Source organism: Schistocerca piceifrons, chromosome 5, assembly GCF_021461385.2.
Source record: "Schistocerca piceifrons isolate TAMUIC-IGC-003096 chromosome 5, iqSchPice1.1, whole genome shotgun sequence".
Lineage (NCBI taxonomy): Eukaryota > Metazoa > Arthropoda > Insecta > Orthoptera > Acrididae > Schistocerca > Schistocerca piceifrons.
Genome location: NC_060142.1, coordinates 93,737,674 through 93,762,141, shown reverse-complemented (window position 1 = coordinate 93,762,141; position 24,468 = coordinate 93,737,674). Strand labels below are relative to the sequence as shown.

Below are 24,468 nucleotides of genomic sequence, written 5' to 3'. Positions count from 1 at the left end.
GATGGCAGATTCGATTGAAAGTTTGCAATGTAATATTTCAGAGCTAGATCAAAAATGTAAGGACTATGGTATGAAGATTAGCATCTCCAAAACGAAAGTAATGTCAGTGGGAAAGAAATATAAACAGATTGAGTGCCAAATAGGAGGAACAAAGTTATAACAGGTGGATGGTTTCAAGTACTTAGGATGCATATTCTCACAGGATGGCAGCATAGTGAAAGAACAGGAAGCGAGGTGTAGCAAAGCTAATGCAGTGAGCGCTCAGCTACGATCTACTCTCTTCTGCAAGAAGGAAGTCAGTACCAAGACTAAGTTATCTGTGCACCGTTCAATCTTTCGACCAACTTTGTTGTATGGGAGCGAAAGCTGGGTGGATTCAGGTTACCTTATCAACAAGGTTGAGGTTACGGATATGAAAGCAGCTAGGATGATTTCAGGTACTAGTAGATGGGAACAATGGTAGGAGGGTGTCCACAATGCGGAATTCAAAGAAAAACTGGGAATGAACTCTGTAGATGTAGCAGTCAGGGCGAACAGGCTTAGATGGTGTGGTCATGTTACACGCATGGGAGAAGCAAGGGTACCCAAGAGACTCATGGGTTCAGCAGTAGAGGGTAGGAGGAGTCGGAGCAGACCAAGGAGAAGGTACCTGGATTCGGTTAAGAATTATTTTGAAGTAATAGGTTTAACATCAGAAGAGGCACCAATGCTAGCACTGAATAGGGGATCGTGGAGGAATTTTATAAGGGCGCTATGCTCCAGACTGAACGCTGAAAGGCATATCAGTCTTAAATGTTGATGATGATGATGATGATGATGATTACCGACTGGACTTCACCTGGAAAATATGCATTAAGGGGAATTCCAGAACAACAATTTGCTACATCTAGCCATAACATGATGAAAATACAGTTCTCGTAGTTCACCAGTAAGATTCTGAATTAACAAATACCTCGCTAGCCTTCAGCTAGAGAAAATTGTTTCTTTTCCATTCGTTCAGTGGAACTTCATGCCTCAAATGTTATGTAAAGGTCGGCCTACAAGAAAGGCAAGGTTCGAATGTAACAGGCATTCACAATATTTTCCTGCTGCGCAATCATGAAAAGTATGCCGCCATAAATCATGTCCAAAAGGACGGCTTGAAATGTTATATAACAGAACTGCCACCAAACATGAGTGTGATAATGTGATCAGTGATTGTATTAAAGAATACAACAGAAATTAATATATTCAGTGGTTAGAATCTTCAGGAAACGCTGTTAGTAAGTATTATTGTAGGTCGCTGTGGCGTGTTGTACTACCGCCAGATTAGATTAATCGTTAAACGTAAGCGTGTGGAAATGGCAACGCAAATCGTGACTGGCTCTTCGTGACTAATCTGTTTCGCCCATGTAGTGGCGCGCCGGCGGTGATGAATGGCGTGTGAAACGTCAGGAAGGTGCAAATTACCTTGAAGAAAGCATTTAAAATCCCTTAGGCACTGCGTATCACAGCGGTTTATGTATGATCCGCTTGAAATGTTAAACATAAATTATAAAAACATTCATAATACTTCTAGAAACGTGGGCAGTTTGTCATTGGTACCCACTGGCCCCTCATTAACCTACAGCAATATGCGACAGACCTTAGCCATAGCGCGGGAGAAACTCAGCGTTAAGAAGAATAATGGCCTCCCTTTACGTGATTTTTTTTTTAATGTCACATGTACTCAAGGCAACTAGATTTTCCACAGGATATAAGAAGACGTCAGCTCGTGGTACTTATCAACATAATGTCTGCAAGGTGTCCCACAGATTAAGATCACTGTTCAAGGAATGGTCATTTGAAGCAAAACCGTTGATGTACCTAAAAAGGTGAATCATAAATATTTCGTGTACAGTTTTACACAACGAGCAACAAAAATGTTCTTCCCCTGTTTCTACACTGCCGGAAAAAATTGCCTCATCCTCAAGGACAAGTTCATTTTATTGACTGGCGACCCCATACAGTGCTGTGTGCACAACGACCATATAATAAATAAAATTAGAAGGAAGGTCAGCATTGGCTGCAGTTTTTATGATTTATTAACAGCAAATTCTTCAGTACTGGAAGTTAAACATTTCACATAGCGATCAGTGAATAAGAAACAAAAGATCACAAATACACCTGAGTATAAACCAACTGTTGGCAAGAACATACCTTTAGCGTACAAATTAAAACTCTTAGGCACTGGTGTCTAGTTATTAGCAATAACAGAAGCTATGAAACGATTACAATAACTGAAACCGCTGTTTACATTCACCTATGACTTCGGTGTGGCAGGAGCTTGGAACGCACTCTATGCAACATGTGTCACGAGAAGACTGAACATTACTTTATTTGGCAAGAGATTACCACAAATACCAAATGTGCACTTGCAAATTATTAATTGAATATCCCAAATATAAAATTGTACATTAAAAACTCATAGCAAAAAGGAAGGGGGAAATGCACATCTTGCCAACATACACTGGCGTGTTATTTTCAAAACAACTTAAAAAAGAAACATGCAAGAATAAAAATCACCAGGTAAATTATAAGGTGTCAGATTACAGGACTAGTAAAAAAGAAAACTATAGAATAATATGAAATCCAATTCTACAGAATTTATAATAACACGGTAACCGCCATCTGGCGTTGGAAGTCAGAGGTGCAAAGTTCTTAATTTACGTAAAATATTACGTTGAAACCAAGAAGTCAAATACATAAATAGTGGTGATTGTACAATATATGCCACGATTTAACAGATCAAAAGGTCATAAACACAATATTCTTTATAAAAAAATTTGTAGGGTGCAGACTAACAATTTTTTATCGTATTTAACGTCATGTGTCACAAACATCTCATTCGTCCCGTTTGGACATGTTAACACATTATAACTGTTTCTGAGGCTTGATTACAAAAAATCATCATAATTATGAAAAGCAGAATGATATAAAAACACATTGGGGATGCAGAGATCGTTTAGCGCACTCATCAGTAATAGTACGAAATACGTTAGCCTAGTAGAAACCTCCACTACCGCATCTATTGTTTATAGAAAAAAAATTTCCTCATATGATAGAAACAGAACTTGGGTATAATGTAACAGTGTTCTCTTTAAAGTATACAAGCTTTGTCCCAAAAAATACATCGCAATCTGGTTATACACCTTGGCACAAGCAATGGGTCAGAACCCATCATACACACATTTACAGTTGATAAAACAGAAATGAAACTGTCAAGCAAACGGTTTATGATTACTCATATGAAGGAGATAATTTTATTACATGTCTTATAGCAGCAGTGGGACCCCTTATAACATAAAATTTGATTTTGAAAAGACCCATATATCCAAAGTAGGCCATAAAAATTAATCTAAAATGCAACGTGTGGATAAGTAGTAATATACATCGTACAGCCAGAAGAAACGTCTTAACACAGGAAAGGTAACAGTACAAATTATTCCCAAAATATACATCGTACTGTAGACAAATTAGAACCAGATTATACACATTTTCCGCAATTACTTAATAAAGCAATTAAAATGTAGTGTCAAGCCAGAAACATGAAATAATCACACGAAAGTGATGAGGATTTAAATGTGTTGGTATTGGGAAAACAGGTAAATTTTCATAACCAAACGCTTAATGTGTAGTGTGCATGAATTTTGTTAAAGGCCTGTTATGACTGTCAGTTATGCAACCTTACCACCAGTTGACAGATCTAATTACAAAATCGGTGCTAAAAGTACCAGTCAATTAACAGTCTTTATAAAGAACCTCAAAAAATTTCTGTAAATTAAAATTTGTTGGCTAGTGAAATGTGTGGGTAATGCGGTTCAGCCATTTGATTCACACGTATTACCTAGCAGGTGAGAACAATATTAACATAATAAAAATATTGTAATGCAGTTATGAGATACGTACACACGGGTTGTGTCAGAACCCTTATTACAACACATTAATGAAAACTCATTCAAATGGCAAAGGAATTGCTAAGTTACATGAAAAATAATTACATATAAGTGAAAATAGTTCCTATTCACTTCGTGTCAGCGCCTAAGAGATGTCGACTACAGTGAAAACTATGTTTCAATAGGCTTCCTCAACCTCCAAAATTGGACGAACAAAAGGGAGAATACTTTTTAAAAAACTAATAAACTTTATTAGTACAAACCAGAACATATGTGTCTAGGCACTGAAATAGCTAAAATAGAAGCTAACGAAGTGTTCTCGTAACGACTACGACTGAAGTGTTGTATATAAGTGATTTACGATTGTGATGACTGGCCATTAGTTGACAGCTTTTTTACACAGGAAAGCAGGGAAGCATTCCCAAAAGTGCATGCATCTCGAAATAGTTTGTTTGTTAAGTAACGCGATATCAGGAGATTTTTGATGGCAAAAAATCTCCATCTCTTCCATAAGGTCCAGAAAGTGTCCCTTTTCGCCCGTATGCAACAACTTAGATTGAGATGTCAAATCTGGGGTTGTGTGTCCAGTAGCTATCAGATGGGCCGCGAAATTCGATTTTTCCGCAGCTCTTAAGTGCTACGTGTTCACGGAATCTCGTTTCTAATTTTCTTCCGATTTGCCCTATGTAACCTACATGGCACACGGCACGCGTAAGCATGTGAACACCTGAATCTTGCAAGTAATTGCGTTTATGAATGTTATTCATTAAAATCCCGCCTAGTCTGTTTGCAGTTGAGAAACCTACTTTAATATTCTTCTTCTTGAACACTCCAGTTATTTTATTGCTAATAGGACCATAAAATGGTAAAGTGATGAATTTTTGGTTTTTTGTTTCGTTTATCACATTCTGACCTAAACTGTCTTTACTATATTTTTGGAGAGCATCTCGTAAATGTTCATGACATATTTTAACGGGTAATTATTGATTTTGCAATGTATTTGATTACATTTAACTTTCTCGTGCGTTTCTCTTATTGATAATGAGGTGACAGGTAGTCGATCATTGTGGGAGTGTATGATAACAAATTCAGACTTTATTAAACGCACATGTCACAGTAAAGCGTGCCGGAACAGTGCCATCAATACACAGTGCACTCCCCCCACTCCCAATGCCACCCATCCACTCTCATCACCCACCCCGAACCCCACTGGTGGTATTCTCGGATGCAAACACTCATAAAGGTGCCGAACGGCATCCTGCAGTAGTGTCCAGAGCATCTTTCCGCTTTTGTTTCAATTCGGCACTCTATGGAAGCGCATGAGTTCCCACTGCAACATGAACACGTGGTCAGTTGGCGACACATATAGTGAACCAGAAGGCCAGATCAGTTGTACACCACAAAACTCACGTCGCGCTACAGCAGCCGTATGTGAACATGCACTGTACTGCTGGAAAAGCATATCACCTTCCCGTTAAAGAAGTGACAATAGTACTGGATAACAGCCTGTGCAATGTAGTGGGTACTGATTATTTTACCCTGCAGAAGCCTGGGCTGGGACGTGTGTGTCGTAGGCGAATGCACTTTGGACTAGACCACTCACCAGGACTACCTCATGCAAGCGTACGTCCATCACGCTACCAGACAGCAGAGCGCCATTCCACTCTCGAATCGATTCTTTCACGAAACCAGAGTATCCATGCTTCGAGGTGTCGTGGTGTCAAAGGTATCCTGGTCAGAGGCACACTTGATCGTCATTCTGCTGCAAGCATACGGTTTCGAATGGTGCCTGGTGACACAGCAGGTCCAAGACGCGTCCAGATTTCGTCCCTAAATGACTGTCAGTCGGCCACCACCGCTCTCACAATGCGTCGATATTGACGTGCATCTGTACTACGTGGACGTCCAGAACCTGAGTAGGACTGATTCAGAGGCCACTGTTGAAAGCAACGATGCACACCGATAGACTGTGCCCAATGAGTTCAGCCACCCAGTTTGCCGGAGGACCACAACGCGACCTCATTCAGATGGATAAAGCTGTTCGGTTGGAGTCGGGGGGGGGGGGGGTATGGTTGTACCCTAGAATGAATGTTACAATCACTGTTCCCCTCTAAACTCAGCACAGTTACCGCCAGCACGGTCAAAACAAATCGCACACAAACAAGTCTCCTCAGCACCATTTTAATGCTGATGACAGTAACAAATGAGTTATTTACATTATAAACCCAAAGTAAGCACATGTTATGCCCTGGAGCCACTGAAGACAGTCCTTGACATGTTGGATATTTTCATTTCTTGCAGTGTATGTCAATAACTGATAATGGACTGAATTTTATGAAATCGAGAAATGCAAAGGGGACTTTATGTATTGTTCCTTTGACCGTACATCAGACAGGAGGAAAGAGCAGTAGGAATGCTCACCTCTCTGCGCTGTAAACAACATTATTCATTGATTCATTGTTTACAGCTCCAACTTCACTTGGCACGAACTGTACGTCCTATCACTGTCGGACCTGTTCGGTGTACGAGTACAAGTTCCTATAAGCTCATCAGACCAAACGTTAATCACCCCATGAAAAAAGCACACTGGTTGCTTGGAGCGTTGTTGATGGTATCGAATGTAACAGACGGCCATCTGACAGCCACCGCTGACGTATGTAATGGGAGTAGAGTGATGTGCCCATGACCACACCATGAATGAAATTGCCTGATTGGTTGGTGCATCAACGCGGACTGGCCAAACCGTGTACAATGAGCGTTGTATCACTCGCAGCAGTTTCATGCGGCGCTGGAGTAGAGCAGTAGTAATGAAAAGATCCTAAAGCCTTCCTCTCACAGGACGTGAAATCGTTCGTGAACGAGGAGTTGGTGACGTAACGGTATGGAATCACACGTTCCTCTGCAATAGTAATCGTGAAATGAATAATCTGGGACGACAATTTTTTCCTCGTGGAGAGCAACGTGGCCTATGAGATGCGACACCGTGTAAGCAGAATTTAGGAGGCGCCATGTTGTATGCAGTTAAATTTCGTACTTGATATTTTTTATTATGGAGTATGTGACATGAATATAAGCTGCTTCAAAGCATCGGCAGATTGAGGGATCTCTCGAAAAAGAGTCGTTTAAGTACGTTTCGATATAACAAAGTGATAGGTAGTTAGAGACTTCCTGTATTTGGCGTTCTTAGTGTTATAACTTGGGTGCTATGAAAGTATATCATTTCATTACTTCGTCTCAGCTATGATATATCAAAAGCTCTAGTACAATTTGTCACAACAAAATACCAGATAATAACATGTATAGGTACCGTCTTTACACAGTGCATATCGCTTACGGAGAGGTGGCTGCCATGTCGGGGTTGTGATGAATTTTAAAGTAAAAGGTAGCGAGTTCGTGTCTAGCTACTTCCAAATTTTTACACCTTTTTTTTTAAAAAATACGAGTTTTCTTATTAACTCAATAAAAGTATTATCTGCAGTAGTCGATATTATTTATTATAAATAATGTATCTGCTGCAATTCTTGTTGCATAGACCAACAACTCGAAGGTTTTCCCAGTAGAGACAAGTTATGCACACTGGAAGTTTTTGCTACTTTGTAACTTTGTGTATAATATTATTTCTATTCCTTGGTTTTATGGAATGTCTCATTTTTGTTTCTTTTTCAATGATGGTGATCCGTTTGGAAATAATATCCGCTTCCATTTAAATGAAATTACAAAACGATATTGAAATATACAGTATGTGATGAAACACGTCACGTCAGAGTGATGGTAGTCATTGAAGCACCGAGAAAATTGACATTATGCATGCGGAAACTAGGCTCTATGATTTAACTATGTGCAACTGAAAACCGAAAATGGGATGAAGATTCAATTTAATTAACTTTTTTTGTGGTAGGTTGAGGTACAGCCTCGCTGGTGGATGGCAGTCTCAGAGGTCTTGGTGTAGGCCTAAAGCTAAAATTTTTCTACCTTACAATGACATCATTGGAGTGCACGTTGAATGTGTGCGACTTGAAGTCCCATACCACTCTCCGACAGTCGAAGTTGAAGACTGCGGGCAAGAGGGAACACAGCAACGTAGTGAAACTGGTGGTCGTATCCAGGACATCACATATTGAGTGGCCGTGTCAAGACTGACACATTATTAGTGGCCGTTACAGGGCTATCGTTAGCGGTGGTCCGAATCTGATTCCTCGAGGGAGATAAGAGGAACAGGGTGGCAATGCCAGCGCCGAGGAGTCATGGTGCGAATGTGGTGTAAGCCAACGACTGTGTCGCGCAGGGTATCCACTTTGTCATAGAGACTCATTGCCCTCTCGAACAGATGCCTTTAGAGTGACCATGTTTGTCTCCTCGTGCAGGGTAACATCTCTCGTGAGTGGAGGGACATGCAACCCCCACCGAAGCACCCAATTCTGCAGGCGCTGGAGGGTCTGCATGCGGGAGGCACTAATTGCAGCTCACGTGAAGGAGGCATAGGTGAAGGAAGGGTGGACAAACGTCCGGTACAGTTGGAACTTGGTGTCTTCGTTCAGTTCCCTGTTGTTGAATATCGGGTACAATGCTTTCATCAGCTTCTGTCCTTTTTGGGTGACGTATTCTGTATGTCGATGGAAGAGCAGTTTTTTATCTGGTCGGACACGTAGACATTTGGTATCCTGGAACCATGGGACGTAGACCGCTGCAGTAGTCACGTTGTGGTGGAGGATTGGCGCCGTTTGCTGAAGTAGACAGCCTTAGTAGTGGCATCATTGAGGGAAATCTTATTTGAGCGACACCAGGTGACTGTTGCATCCACATGGCTCTGGAGATCTGCAGTGAGTTGGTCCGTGTTAAGGCCGGTCTTAATATAGACTGCCGTATGGCAGTGGGGCATGTTGAGTTAACGAACTTCTACAAGCATACGTCTCATACCGTTGTACAGCATTATATAGTGTTGCCCTACTAGAAATTTGCTGTTCAAGCCAGAGACGAACACAAAATCTTCTTAGTTTCTTTCACCGCTCTTCGACAATTGCTAACAGATTTAAAGCGGCTAATTTAAGTGCGTTCATTTTCGTAAATAAACTGTGTGATTCGCGCTGCAGATGCAGTCGGGAACTGCCGCTGAGTAGCGCTGAGGTCGAAAATCACGACGAGGAGTACGATCCGTGAGATGTAGCAGGTCGTATGAGCGTGGAACAACCACGACGGACACCACGTCAGACGTGCTTTGCGATAGGAAACACCTTCCACGTGAGGACGGTTTACCCGTCAAAGCCTAGCGAAGAGTGTCTCGCCTTGTCGATGACGAACGGTTTTAAACTCGGCTGAATTTGCAGCTGTGAGTGAACGCAGGTCCATCTCAACCAGTTTCCGACCGAACAATGCGAAGGGAACTGCGTGCAATAGACATTTGAAATCTGGTACCTCGACGTAGCTCACAGCGGTACACAAAGCTGCACGCCTTCAGTGGGCCAAACAACACAGAAAGTGGTCAGCTACTGATTGGACGCCTGTGGTGTTACTACAATGTAAATTTCACTCTACAGCGGAGTGTGCGCTGATATGAAACTTCCTGGCAGATTAAAACTGTGTGCCGGTCCGAGACTCGAACTCGGGACCTTTGCCTTTCGCGGGCAAGTGCTCTACCAACTGAGCTACCCAAGCACGACTCACGCCCCGTGCTCACAGCTTTAATTCCGCCAGTACCTCGTCTCCTACCTTCCAAACCTCACAGAAGCTCTCCTGCGAACCTTGCCAAACTAGCACTCCTGGAAGAAAGGATATTGCGGAGACATGGCTTAGCCACAGCCTGAGGGTTGTTTCTAGAATGAAATTTTCGCTCTACAGCGGAGTGTGCACTGACATGAAACTTCTTGGCAGTTTAAAATGTTCGCAGGAGAGCTTCTGTGAAGTTTGGAAGGTAGGAGACGAGGTATTGGCGGAATTAAAGCTGTGAGGACGGGGCGTGAGTCGTGCTTGGGTAGCTCAGTTGGTAGAGCACTTGCCCGCGAAAGACAAAGGTCGCGAGTTCGAGTCTCGGTCCGGCACACAGTTTTAATCTGCCAGGAAGTTTCGCCTGTGGTGTTGTCTGAGGAGTTGTGATGTCGCCTCCTCATCGATTGCACTGACGGCCCAATCTGGAGGGTGTAGTTCAGGCAGGAGGTGGTTCTGTGATGTTTTGATGTTCTCGGGGTGTTTTTCATGCTCTGACTTGAGCACACTCATTCACGTGACCGTTGACATGAAGCAGTATGTTTATTTCAGCATCCTCGGTAGTCAAATGGTGCGCTTTCGTCCTGTCTTTCAAGATGACTGCTACCGTCCTCGCAGGACTGCTGGCACTCGTTACTGCAAGGCAGGCCAAGAGTTCAGCTCGTGGACCGCGCCCTGGCAGGAGTGTCATAGCGTTCAGCTTCATTTCACGTTTCCCCCACCGCAAGAACATGATTTATGAGCGCTTGGATGGGAGGGGGAAGGGGGGAACTGTGAACGTGTCGCGTTTACACGGCAACGCAGTCAAACTGCGTAGGATCTGGTTTTACAAGGGTCGTGCGGAAAGTAATGCCTCCTTTTTTTGTTCATGGAAACTACAGGAGATGCATAAATCACAACAGCACGGCTAAATAGAGCAATATTTTAGCTACAGAATGTAATTTTTTCACTTACCACCACCATTCGCTATGCACTTTTGCCAACAGTGAATCAGAGCCTGCATGCCACGCTTGTAAAAATCGGGACCATCTGAGGCTAACCACTTCCCTGCGGCTTTGACAACAGCATCCGATTACTGAAAATGCTTGCCACGTAGTCCACCTTTCAGGGGCCCAAAGAGGTGGAAGCCTGAAGACGCTAAATCGGTACTGTACGGTGGATATGGTAAGACAGTAAAGCCGAATTTTGCAATGAGTTCGAAGTCGCAAAACTGGTGTGGGGCCTGACGTTATCATGTTGCAGGTCGATCATCTTACCCTGGAAATTCGGGCTGTCAGCTTAGTCAATGTCGTCTTGTAGCGTACTGAATTGACAGTTTCTCTAGGCTCCAGGACATCCAGACGAACCACACCCTGGCTATCCCAAAAGACTGTGCACAGCACTTTGTCTGCAGACGGCTGTGTCCTGAATTTATTCTCTGACGGAGAATTCGCATGTTACCATTCAATGGACTGTCTTTTGAATTCCGGTTCGTAGTGGTGACAACACGTTACATCTCCGGTGACGATGGTATTGATAAAATTGTCACCGTCAGCTTCATATGCATCCAGCAGGTCCAGACAAAATCCGTTCGATGAGTTTTTTGTTCTTCTGTAAGCATCCGCGTGTCACATCTCGCACAGACGTTGCGATAACCAAGATGTTCCAACATCGTTTCCAAGACATTACAGCCGGCATTCAGCTTTACGCACAATTCTCTGATCGTTATCCGCCGATCAGCATGAACGAGTTGATCAAGACGCTCTCCATTGCCAGAGATGACAGCTTTGCAGAGTCGACCGGACCGTGGTTTGTCATGCACACGCCTTTCAGCACCTGTAAAATGCCGTAACCAAAACCTCACATTGCTCACGTCTATTGTATCGTCTCCATACACCTTTAGCAAGCGTCAATTAATTTCAATCGGCGCAACTTCAGCAGTGAGGAATTCAATCACACGTCGCTGTTTTATAACCGCGTCCACTTGAGACTCCATTTTGGAACACTCCTCTGCTGGTGCTAACAATTGCAGGACAACTAAACCACTTGTAAGTGAAAGAGGAAGGTTCAAGCATTAACACTGTATCAACGACATCTGGCGTGGACTTTCAGACTCATCACAAGAAGTAGGAGGCATTTCTTTCGGAATGACCCTCATGTATTTCATATTTCTCAACAACATGTATCTCAAACAAAATAAATTTTGAATAGTATTTAATTCTTTTTGATAGGCTGAAGACAAGACATTTTTGTCTGGTACAAGCTGTAGGCGTAAGAACAGAAACGGGTTTTCGCACTCAAGTTGTATATAATCGTGACTGACTCGTATTTAGTTTCATAACCGAGAAAGGGTCTCTCAGCAAATATGTCGCTCAAAATATTGCAGTCCAATCAGTTACATCTACACATTCATAGGGCCGCTTTCAAATGAAGCGATCTCTAAAACTGATGTAACATAGACAGTGCCCTCAAAGTAGTTAGGAAACTACCCTTTGAATTCTTTCAAGACCACAATGAATTCCCAAAACCTCCCGTTTCCTTTAACTGTATTGAGCTAAGACAGTCGGACTTAGTCAGAATGTGTCCCTTTTACAATGTGATTTTCTTTATAAATGCATCCTCATCAAGTAAGGAAGAAGATGTTTCTCACTTTACATTGCCTTAATGTGGGCAACGTGCAGTCGAGTCCACTTAAAATACGAGGTCTGCACTTCATTACTGATATTCTAAGTTTTGTTCTTGTACTCCGTCTTCCTTCATAAATTCAGCAACAAAAATCATTGTAGGCATACCCTGTGACTTAACCAAGGTACTTTGCTATAATACAGTATATAAAGTCTCCGCACTCTTTGTTCAGTTCAGTTGGGACTGACAGGGGAAAAACGCACGCGACTTCAGAAATATTACCGTTCGTAACACCAATTTCTTTAGCGTGCTGCGTGCCTGCAAATATAGTACGAAATGTTTCTTGATGTACTGAAACCCAATGCCGGCTGTCGATCGGTGTAATTTTTTGCTCTTTCACAGTCAATTAAACCTTTAAATTTTTTTCTGCAGGAAGCCTGTCTTTGTTAGGGGGTTAAGTACCCTCTGCAGTTCCGCTTGAATCTCCTTCGTTGTGTTAATTCTTCCGCCCTCTCAACCTGCTTGTCTTCTTGAGGAGAAGAAAAAGTCACACAGCTATGAAATTTAAAACTTACCTGGCTTATAGATTGTTCCGTGAAATTTCAGACGAACTGCCGGATGTCAGTAACTTGCTGCCAAGTCTTCTGGCCATTTCCGGGTATGTACTGGAGAAAGTCCACTGAACTCCCCTGTTTAAAACCCCGACGCTGGAAGCATGGTGTACTCGATTGCGCAGCGACTACTGGGTACACCATTCATACACCGAGGATGTTTTAAAGAGAAAATTTCAGTGTACTTTCGCCAGTACACATCCGAAAATGGTCAGAAGGCTCTGCGCCGAAATGTCTTGGGAGAAAGTTACTGACATGGGCAGTTCGCCCGTAATCTCATGGGACAAGTCACACGGAGTTAACTGTTATAAGTACAGTGGGTGGGGAAGTGCAGTAACTTTTTTTTTGTCAGAGCTTCCTGAATAATGTAGGCCGTATATGCTCGTGCGTTTTCTTGATGAAGCAGTCAACCGTTCGCTGGACACTTATGTTGGACGTCTTCTCTGTATGTCCTCCATCAAACGTCTTAGAGCATCGCTATATAACTTTGTATCAATCTCTGACAAGGAGGGACGAACTCTTTATGTACAATCCTGACAATATAAAGTAAGAACACATGAACAAGGATTTAATAATACTCTCGACCTGAGAAGGTTTCTTTGGCTGAGATAGAGGAAGACTCTTTCATTGCGACTATTGCTGCACAGTTTCAGGTTGCCAGCTGTAAACCGAACATTCGACACCAATGATAACTTCTGAAAGAAAGTATGGATCATACGAGTACTGAAGTACTTGCTGAAGTTTCCTGCAGATTTCCACAGTATTTTACTTCTGACCAGGTCGAAGTACTCGTACCACAAATTTCGGCGCAACCCTGCTCACGTTTGATTTTTACGACAGCAGTACGTTCACCTGCACCATAACTTATTCCCATGTTGTTGCAGACGTCTTGGACGGTGTATCTATGATCTTGCAGAATCTCATCATTGAGAATTTTCTGGTTTGCTGCCAGTTGCCGGCTGACGTGCAAAGTCGTCACCATCAGTAAACGTTCGTCCATTTTTCAAACGTGTGAGCCTGAACAAAAAGCATTGCCTTCCAAAGCTTGCTACGAAGTACGGTGCAGAAGCTTTCCCATATCTGTATATGGGCAAGGTGCTATTTTAGGTCAGTCCTCGCAAAACCGCAAACTCACGCAAAACAACAGAGATATGAGACTAACAACTGCCCAGACCACTCATCTTGCAATAATGCGCCGCACAAAGATGGATGTGAGAGGAGATACCCAGCGCTATGTCAGTGTACAGCCAACGGGCTTGCCGCAGTGGTAATACCGATTCCCGTCAGATCACCGAAATTAAGCGCTGTCGGGCTGGGCTAGCACTAGGATGGGTGACCATCCGGTCTGCCGAGCGCTGTTGGCAAGCGGGGTGCACTCAGCCCTTGTGAAGCAAAACTGAGGAGCTACTTGATTGAGGAGTAGCGGCTCCGGTTTTGGAAACTGACATACGGCCGGGAGAGCGGTGTGCTGACCACATGCCCCTCCATATCCGCATCCTGTGACGCCTACGGGCTGAGGATGACACGGCGGCCGCTCGCTATCCTTCGGCCTTCATGGCCTGTTCGGGAGGTGTTTAGTTAGTTTGATTTCATTGTACACGTAACCATTTGCGCACAAAGTTCAAATTTCAGAATTTTTGGACATGTTCGCAGTTACTGTATTATCTTTCTCGGCTCCTTAATGTGTGCTGTGGCTGTGATTGGCTGGTTGGATTGTTGGAGGTTAGGGGACTGAACCATGAAGTCATCAGTCCTTCGGTCAAGTCATAGTTCATCTGAAGTTAGTGAGGGCATCCAGAAATTTCACCGTGTTATGAAAGTATGTAGGAGTGGTAAAATCGGGGCGTTGAAAGTAATAATGATACCAGAGCTGAGAAATAATTTAAAGATAAGTAAAAGTATACGGGCCAGCCCGGTACGTAAACCACATTACTCGATGGGTCTCCCAGGGCTCGTCTGAAGCGAGACTCCCCCCCTACATCTGAGCCTCCATCAGCTGATTAACAGGCGAGACAATTGCAGAGTAAAAAATGCCGAAGTGCTGAAATAATAAAATAGGTTGAGAGAAATAATCGGGTCAGTGGGTGGAATGTGCGACGGAACAGGCCGGTCTCTCATTATCCTCTAAACAATCAGTTCATCTACCTGGAAAGGCTTCAGGTTGTCTGTCCCTTCACTCTGCGATGGTAGACACTGGTTTAGCCGCAAAAGCAGCGTTGATAAGTATTCGAGTAAATACCTACCACGCAAAGGCGACATAACTCCAGTCCATGGGCAGTAGTTGAAAGTTACAAGTGTTCGGGATTCTTGCATGGCTCGTTTGAAAAATTGTCTAAAATTTCCTTTTAGTTAGTTTTTGTCTCTAAAACAAGGAAAATGGCTATCAAGTCCGCATTTCGTATCCCGTTATTAATTATGCAATGTTACTGACTGCCTCAGTAACTGACAGTCACTGACGCACGACTATTGCGAGTGTTCTTGTACAGAAATGCTAGCCGTAATGTCTCGTAATGTGCACGAAATACGCCACGTGGAGTTTATGTACGACTTGAAATGTTCACTCTCCCTAATAAACGACTCACACTGCTCAAACTTTCACAAAATATTCAACCATTGACTCGCTTTTCATCAAGTACACGAAAACCGACAAAACGCGTGGACTTCTCCATTTTGGTACAAATTTATGAGCGCGATTTAACATACGTGTTAACCAGAAGACGGCACCCAAGTGACTGTGTCGTCTCCTAGTGCTGAGGCACAAAGCCCTACTCAGACGCGTGGGAAAATGCCGAATTCCTATTAGCCAGTACGTTAAGCAGCCAATCAGATCATCTCGAGCACTTCTATACTCGTGGTATTTCTAATGTCAGCCAATTAGATTACCACAAGTAATTTAGTCTAGAAATCTCGTAATGCCGAAACTAAATAAAATTTGATGAAACAAAATACGATTCCTTTCCACTAAATAAATTAATGATAAATATAATACTCCACGCCCCTCCCAGCTGCCTTTTACAAAATCAAGCTCACTCGGACATACGTCGCTAATTCCCCTATTGCATTACAACTTTCTCATGCATACATTCATATAGTTTTATTACCATGTAACAATCTCACTTTGCGTATGAATAAAATGTTCTCGGGTTTCCAACCGCGTCAATTGCTTAAAACTACACGAGATTTCGGCCAAGCACTCCTTAGCTATTGTCAAGTGGTATGACAATGGCCAAGGAGTGCTTGGCCGAAAGCTCGTGTAGTTTTAAGCAATTGACGCGGTTGGAAACCCGAGAACATTTTATTCAATGTTATCGCCTCGAGACTCTGCATTCATACATCACTTTGTGTATGTCGTCCATTCACTCTATGCCTCTCCAAAATACTCAGACAACCAAAACACGATGAAATGATACTTTTCCAAAGTACTTTTATGAACGTCAGGAATCTGTCTTAATGAAACCAAAGAAAATTCCAGAGACTTAGATTATATGGACCTATCCTCTTGGTTGTACTTTCAATTGATGCTGTAGATGAATACATTACAGTCCATAACTTAGTTTCACAATACCAACACGGTTATTATGTATTTTAGTTAATAATTTATATCTCCAAAAGTATCGAAGTAATTTATTTGAAGTTTTAGCAGTATGGTTCTTTTACCTATAGAATTTGGTACACTAAGAATGAAAAAGGTCGATTAGTATTTAATTGTACATCTTCAGATTCATAGAGTGTAACAACGTATTGCACGCAGCGAAGCTAGTACGCCGGCCGCTGTAACCGAGCGGTTCGAAGCGCTTCAGAGCGGAACCGCGCTGATGCTGTGGTCGCAGGTTCGAATCCTGGCTCGGGCATGGATGTGTGTGATGTCCTTAGGTTAGTTAGGTTTAAGTAGTTCCAAGTCTAGAGGACTGATGACCTCAGATATTAAGTCCCATAGTGCTTAGAGCTATTTGAACCATTTCTGAAGCTAGTACACCGCTCGCCAGGCGCAGTAGCCAGCGTCAGCTGCTCCAGCGTAAGAACCAACATCTGCTCTCCTCCAGGCTCCATGGCAAGCTACGCTTTCAATTCAAGATGACAACTCGTAATAAATTTTTATTTTAAGTTTCTGCTACCAGTCACTTTTTATTTATGCTTAATCTAACATAATGCAACGCGTTTCGAACATGTTCTGTTCATCTTCAGGCGTTTATACACACATAGAGAATTTCTCTATGTATGTATGTATGTATGTATGTATAAACGCCTGAAGATCAACAGAACATGTTCGAAACGCATTGCATTATGTTAGATTAGGCATAAAATAAAAAATTTAGTGATTGGTAGCAGATACTTGAAATAAATAATTATCCCACACAGTCACGGTTCACAAACATAGCCATTATGGCTGCAAATAATCGTAATAATTTGCTACGTTACAAGTGGTGTCAGGCGAGTGTCTCCCAGGACTCTGCTTGCGCCGGTGCCCGTCCATGCTGAAGCCGTGAACCCTCGAACCGCTAAGTAATAAAGGGTGCATCAGCACCCACTACTCATCGGAGAGTTTCTTCTAAAATGGAAAATCGGATGCGGCAAAAAAGGGGCTAATCGCTTCTAAAAAGTCATTAAAACTGAGTGAAAGATGGATGTCTGAGGCAGGTGGCAAAGGAGGTACGCTCGAGGGTCCGGCAGACCCAGCGTATGCCGGGGGCGTTCCAACCCCCAACCACACCACTCCCACACCAAAACAGTTCGAAACATTACATATCAGCATAAAAACTACTTTCACGAAAAGACGGAGAACCAGTTCAAATGTCTGTGAGTAGTCCGTCAATATCAGAGCAAAGACTCCGAAAGGCCATGCTTAGTATGGGAAGCCAGAAAGAGGCGGCATTCGACCAGGATGTGAGCAACTGTCTATAAAGCTCCGCAATAGTAGTGTGGGGGTGCTTCGTTACGTGAATTAATACAATTGGTTACTCTCGTATGACTGCGGAGACGATATGTGGCGGTGGATTCCTTCCAGGAGGAACGGAAGAAGGACAGCTATGCTGCAATAGTCTTCTAGGTAGTGTCCAGTTTATTGCAGGGGGTGTAGCCCACTAGAAATTGTTCCGTCTCCGAGTCGGAAGAGGTTTTACTTTTACGCGCAAATTCGTATCTGCGATTCTCAGAGAGAATGTTGGGTGAGTAACTGCCACTCTAGCCAAACGGTCAGCCAGATCGTTCCCTGGAATACCCACATGACGTCGACGCTACAGAAAGACCGCCAAGAGGCAGTATGACTAAGGTCAGACCAGACTAAGAATGACGAGACTAACATCGATCAATAGGCAGGAGACCTTTTTCGTGCTGCTTTATTTTTAATGACCCACTGACTGATTTCTCCAGGTGGGTCTTGAATATTATGGGCCACTTAGCTGCTACGTCCAGTTGAGAGCGGTCTGAGGGACTTAACTACATCCCACTCCAGCACCCACTAGCGCAAATACTGTTGCTGAAGTCCCACCACAGAGAGGAGGGCATTAATGGTACATAAAACTAGGAAACTGAAGTATAAATTTGTTTCAATATACAACAAGTAAAAAAAACAAAGAATAACTCGGACTTGTTGCTTCGAGCCGTTGGCCGCCAATCACAATTATTAGGATTCTGTTACTAATAGAAGACGTACTGTGCAATGGCTGTGTGGCTGATACTGCAGCATTATACTGGATTAGTCTGTTATGACAGCCTAATTATCTTTTGTCAATGTTATTCGAGATGTATCTACACGTTTACGGGACATTTTTGCTACAATGCGCATGCAGTTTCTTGTGCTTTAACTTATATACAGGTTTAGAGTACAGAATTGTCGCAATTCGCCTGTACTAACTTAGATTATGGTATGGTTACGACAATCGTCCAAAGCTATTTTACTGTAGGTCAATCGTCGCTTTGTTCTTCTCTTTCTGCATCTCCCCAATGGAATCCGTCGTCATGTCGGATATAGGCTTGTCGTCCGTGGCCTCGTGTTCGTATGTGGTTTTCATATGCAGCTTTGGAAATGTCTGGTGTGTGTTACGTTCGGTCCATTCCTCTTCATTTCTAATTATTGTGTATATATGTGGTCTGTGTTGCTGGAGTCTTGCCGTAATGTGTCTCTGATGTTTCTATATTCTCGGCAGAAAAAACACTGTGTGTTCTGGGGATTGTGTTCCACACGTCTTATACCCGTTTTACACGATGAACGAACTTGTAATCGATTGACAACCAATTGCGTGAATGGCGGCCGTGCATCGTGTGAACGGGCTCAATATTACGATGGCGTTAGTAGCGACGCGCGATAGTTCTAAAGATAAAGGAATAGGGCTAGTTCTAATTACGGTACTAGTGGCCTCACTCCGCTTGCGCGAGATTCTAGCTTTGGTCACATCTTTGCTAAGTGCAGGGTTTGCGATATTGCTTTCTGGTGCACTTACCATATGTTGAGTTTTGTTTCTGTTTATAGTCGTTTCGTTATCACAAGGAAATTTCCGAGCAATTGCACTTTTCGTAAATATTTTCACGGAAGTTTTTAAATCTTTGTAAATATCATAAATAATTTATTTTAAATACTTAGGTGAAGTCCTTGAGCCTTTGGGGTGAGAGAAAATAGCACAAAACATTCGCCTCCGAAAACTAAAGAGAGCCAATGGAAGAACCTACAAGATCTACAACAAAAATCAATTGTCCAAAAATACTAAAATTAGGCACTATAATACAGTATTAAAACCTGAAGTCCTGTGTGCCAGTAAAACACAGTCCACATACAAGGTGACCTAGAAAACTTATTAAAGGAAGAACGTAAAATCATCAGAAAGACACTAGGGCCAAAGAAAACAGAAGAGGGATATAGACTACAATCTCGAGGAACAACAGAGGAATTGTCCAACCTTGTAGCATACATTAGAAAAATGCGATTAAAATTTTATGGGCACATCTCTAGACCTCCCAAAACAAGACTTACGCACAAAGTTTTTAAATACACAGAAGGCCTTAAAACTATACCATGGATAGAAGAGGTCAAAAAGGACCTACAAAAAGCTCAGATAAATTATTCATATATTTTGGGCAGAAAGGTATTTAAGCAGGAAGTTGACAGATGGGAAGTCAGGGAATAAAGCAGGAACGAAATGGACAGAGGCAAGGAAGAGAGCTCATGCAGAAAAAATGAGAGCAGTGTGGGAGGAAAGGAAAAAGTTTCAAGAAGCTCTGTCTGATCCAACAGGGTGTAATCGCACACAATAATAATAACAATTCTAAATAGTCTGTTTAGGTTTTTATGTTGGTAACGCCAAATAGTACTCTGTACGAAAATCGCTGACTGCACTGTGTGCAGGTCTGTGGCTGGTTGGACTCATTGTTGGAATATTCGTTTGTGTAGTGTTGGACAGTTGGATGTGAACAGCGTGTAGCGTTGGGCAGTAGGAGGTGAGCCGCCAGCAGTGGTGGATGTGGGGAGAGAGATGCCAGAGTTTTGAGAGATTACTATGAGCGGACGATCTGGACGTGTGTCCGTCAGAAAAAGGAAATTTGTAAGACTGGATGTCATGAACTGATATATACATTACGACTTTTGAACACTATTAAGGTAAATGCAGTGTTTGTTCTCTATCAAAATCTTTCATTTGCTAACTACATGCCTGTCAGTAGTTAGTGCCTTCAGTAGTTAGAATGTTTTATTTGGCTGGCAGTATTGGCGCTCGCTGTATTGCAGTAGTTCGAGTAACGAAGATTTTTGTGAGGTAAGTGATTCATGAAGGGCATAGGTTAATGTTAGTCAGAGCTATTGTCTTGCAGGGATTATTGAAAGTTAGATTGCGTTGCGCTAAAATATTGTGTGTCTGTTTAGAAATGATCGGAATAAGTAAAGAGAAAACAGTACGTTTAGTTTTGCTCAGCTCTTTGAAAATCAAATAACGTAAGAGTTTTTCCAGCACTGTCACTCTTAATTTTCAAAGGGGAAATTTCATAATTAACGATACGTTAACGTGAAATAACGATTTTGGCACTGTTATGGTAGTAGCGGTACCCTGTGTTTACGTTTATCATTTAAACACGCTGCGATCAGAACTTGTATGAGTTATAGTTCGGGCCTAGTACGCTTGGAGCGCTTCGGTAGACTATAATCTTTCTTGAACTGTTTCGTTTATTGCGTAAAAAGGGCTATAGACTTTGGCGTAGGATAAGGTCCAGTAATGAAATAAACCATACCTCAGCCGTGATCGATGTGTTCCATTCTTAGCCGCTCCGTTATGTTAGGGCAACTGCTCATTGAGACACTACAAATTAAAATGCTGTCGAGGGAGTTGTGATTAAGAAAACGTAGGGCTCTCTCAATGGCCGCAGCCGGCCGCTGTGGCAGAGCGGTTTTAGGCCCTTCTGTCCGGAACCGCTCTGCTGCTGCGGTCGCAGGTTCTAATCCTGCCTCGGGCATGGATGTGTGTGATGTTCTTGTTAGTCAGGTTTAGGTAGTGTTAAGTCTAGGGGTTGACTGGAATACTCTCTTTCAAATTCTGAAGCGGGCAGGGGTAAAGTACAGGGAGTGAAAGGCTATTTACAATTTGTACAGAAAACAGATAGCAGTTATAAGAGTCGAGGGGCATGAAAGGGAAGCAGTGGTTGCGAAGGGAATGAGACAGGGTTGTAGCCTATCTCCGATATTCAATCTGTATGCAAGCAGTAAAGGAAACAAAAGAAAAATTCGGAGTAGGAATTAAAATTCATGGAGAAGAAATAATAACTTTGAGGTTCGCCGATGGCATTGTAATTCTGTCAGAGACAGCAAAGGACCTGGAACAGCAACTGAACGGAATGGACAGTCTCTTAAAAAGAGGATATAAGATGAACATCAACAAAAGCAAAACGAGGATAATGGAATGCAGTCGAATTAAGTCGGGTGATACTGAGGGAATTAGATTAGGAAATGAGACAGTTAAAGTAGTAAAGGAGTTTTCCTATTTGGGGAGCAAAATAACTGATGATGGTCGAACTAGAGAGGATATAAAATGTAGACTGGCAATGGCAAGGAAAGCGTTTCTGAAGAAGAGAAATTTGTTAACATCGAATATAGATTTAAGTGTCAGGAAGTCGTTTCTGAAAGTATTTGTATGGAGTGTAGCCATGTATGGAAGTGAAACGTGGACGATAAATAGTTTGGACAGAAAGAGAATAGAAGCTTTTGAAATGTGGTGCTACAGAAGAGTGCTGAAGACTAGATGTGTAGATCACGTAACTAATGAGGAAGTATTTAATAGAATTGAGGAGAAGAGAAGTTTGTGGCACAACTTGACTAGAAGAAGGGATCGGTTGGCACGACATGTTCTGAGGCATCAAGGGGTCACCAATTTAGTATTGGAGGGCAGCGTGGAGGGTAAAAACCGTAGAGGGAGACCAAGAGATGAATACACTAAGCAGATTCAGAAGGATGTAGCTTGCAGTAGATACTGGGAGATGAAGAAGTTGGCACAGAATAGAGTAGCATGGAGAGCTGCATCAAACCAGTCTCAGGACTGAAGACCGCAACAATAACAACAACAAGTCTAGGGGACTGATGACCTCAGATGTTAAGTTCAAGAGTCCTTAGAGCCATTTGAGCCATTACTCAGTGGCCGCAAATGTTGTTCCTGACCGTCGACAGGTGTTGTGACTGTGTCTCAGGGCGAGGAAGCCGGAGAGGAGGAACCTAATTGAAACGAACGAGCAAAAAGCAGCGGTGGTGGTGAGGTCAGAGGCGTCGGCAGATAGCACGCACGCCGGCACGGGTTGGCCAGCGACGCGACGCCCGTGCGCTGGCAGAAAGCAGACGCCTGGCCTCGCCTCGCCTCACCGCGTATCCCTGCCCGACCTGCCGTCTGTGTAATTATTGTGGAAGCGTGCCCACGCACGCCTACCTTAATGGCGTCCATAATTAGAGGCTGCTAGCGCGAGATCGCGGACGTGGAGCGCAGTGCGCGCGCGCCCGCCTGCCTCTGCCGACGACGGATCACACGGCGTGCGTACCACACGTCCGCCCCCCTCCGCAGTCCGCGCTCTCGCCGGCCATTTCCGATCGCAATCGTTCTCCGAACTGTGACGCGCAGTCTCGCTCGCAACGTCACAGCTTTTATTAGAGGCGAGGAGAACGTGGATCTCAGTGGCGTCAGGGTGAACAAGTGGGGAGGACTGCCTCACACGTAACACCTTCGACATAAGAGGGGGTTAGTCTCAAAGTTTTAATTGTCGCCACGAAAAAGCCTAGTTGCAATGGTGAAAGTTGGTGATGCTGTTAGTTCTTCCCTGCATACTCACCCTACAATGCGACACATATTCCCCAATGTTGGATGACTCGGAGGAGACTGTGGCTGTAAAAAGGCGTTAAATGGGCTGTACCACAATTTTGACACTGTACCACACAAGCGGCTGGTGGTGAAACTGCGTGCTTATGGAATGTCGTCTCAGCTATGTGACGGGATTCGTGATTTCCTGTCAAAGAGGCCACAGTTCGTAGTAATTGACGGAAAGTCTTTGAGTAAAACAGAAGTGGTTTCTGGCGATCTCCAGGGTAATGTTATAGATCCTCTGCTGTTCCTTACCTATATAAAGGAATTAGCAGCCGGCCGGGGTGGCCGAGCAGTTCTGGGCGCTACAGTCTGGAACCGCGCTACCGCTGCGGTCGCAGATACGAATACTACCTCGGGCATGGATGTGTTCGATGTCTTTAGGTTAGTTAGGTTTAAGTAGTTCTAAGTTCCAGGGGACTGATGACCTCAGATGTTAAGTCCCATAGTGCTCAGAGCCATTTGATTTAAAGGAATTAGCAGACAGTTTGAGCAGCCGTCCTAGTTGTTTGCAGACGATGCTGTCGTTTATCGTCTAGTAATGTCATCAGAAGAAAAAAACCAATTGTAAAAAGATTTAGATAACATGCCTATATGGTGCGAAAATTGGCATTTCCCAAGTAATGAAAAGTGTGAGGTCATCCACATGAGTGCCTAAAGGAATGCGTTGAACTTCGGTTACACGGTACATCAGTCAAACCTAAAGACCGAAAATTCAACTAAATACCTAGGAATTATAATTACGAACAACTTAAATTGAAGGAACACATAGAAAATGTTATCGGGATGGCTAACCAAAGACTGCGTTTTATTGGCAGGACACTTGGAAAATTAACAGACCTACTAAAGAGGCTGCGTACACAACGCTTGTCCGTCCTCTTTTAGAATAATGCTGCACGGTGTGGGATCTTTACCAGATAGGATTGACGGAGAACATCGAGAAAGTTCAAAGAGGGCAGCACGTTTTGTATTATGGCGAAATAGGGGAGAGAGTGTCACTGATATGATACTGGATTTGGGGCGGACACGATTGAAACGAAGGTGCTTTTCGTTTGGCGGATTCTTCTCACGAAATTCCAATCACCTACTTTCTCCTCCGAATGCGAAAATATTTTGTTGACGCCGACCTACATAGGGAGAAACGATCATGATAAGAAAATAAGGAAAATCAGAGCTCACACGGAAAGATTCGTTTATTCCGCGCGCTGTACGAGATTGGAATAATAGAGAATTATTGTGAAGGTGGTTCGATGAACCCTCTGCCAGGCACTTAAATGTGATTTGCAGGGTATCCACGTAGATGCAGATGTAACCTCCATA

The 24,468-nt window shown here is 43.2% G+C and overlaps 1 pseudogene; it reads left to right on the top strand.

Moving 5' to 3' along the window:
• Positions 1-14,075: 14,075 nt before the first annotated feature.
• On the top strand, positions 14,076-14,193 carry LOC124799789 (annotated as a pseudogene).
• Positions 14,194-24,468: the final 10,275 nt, after the last annotated feature.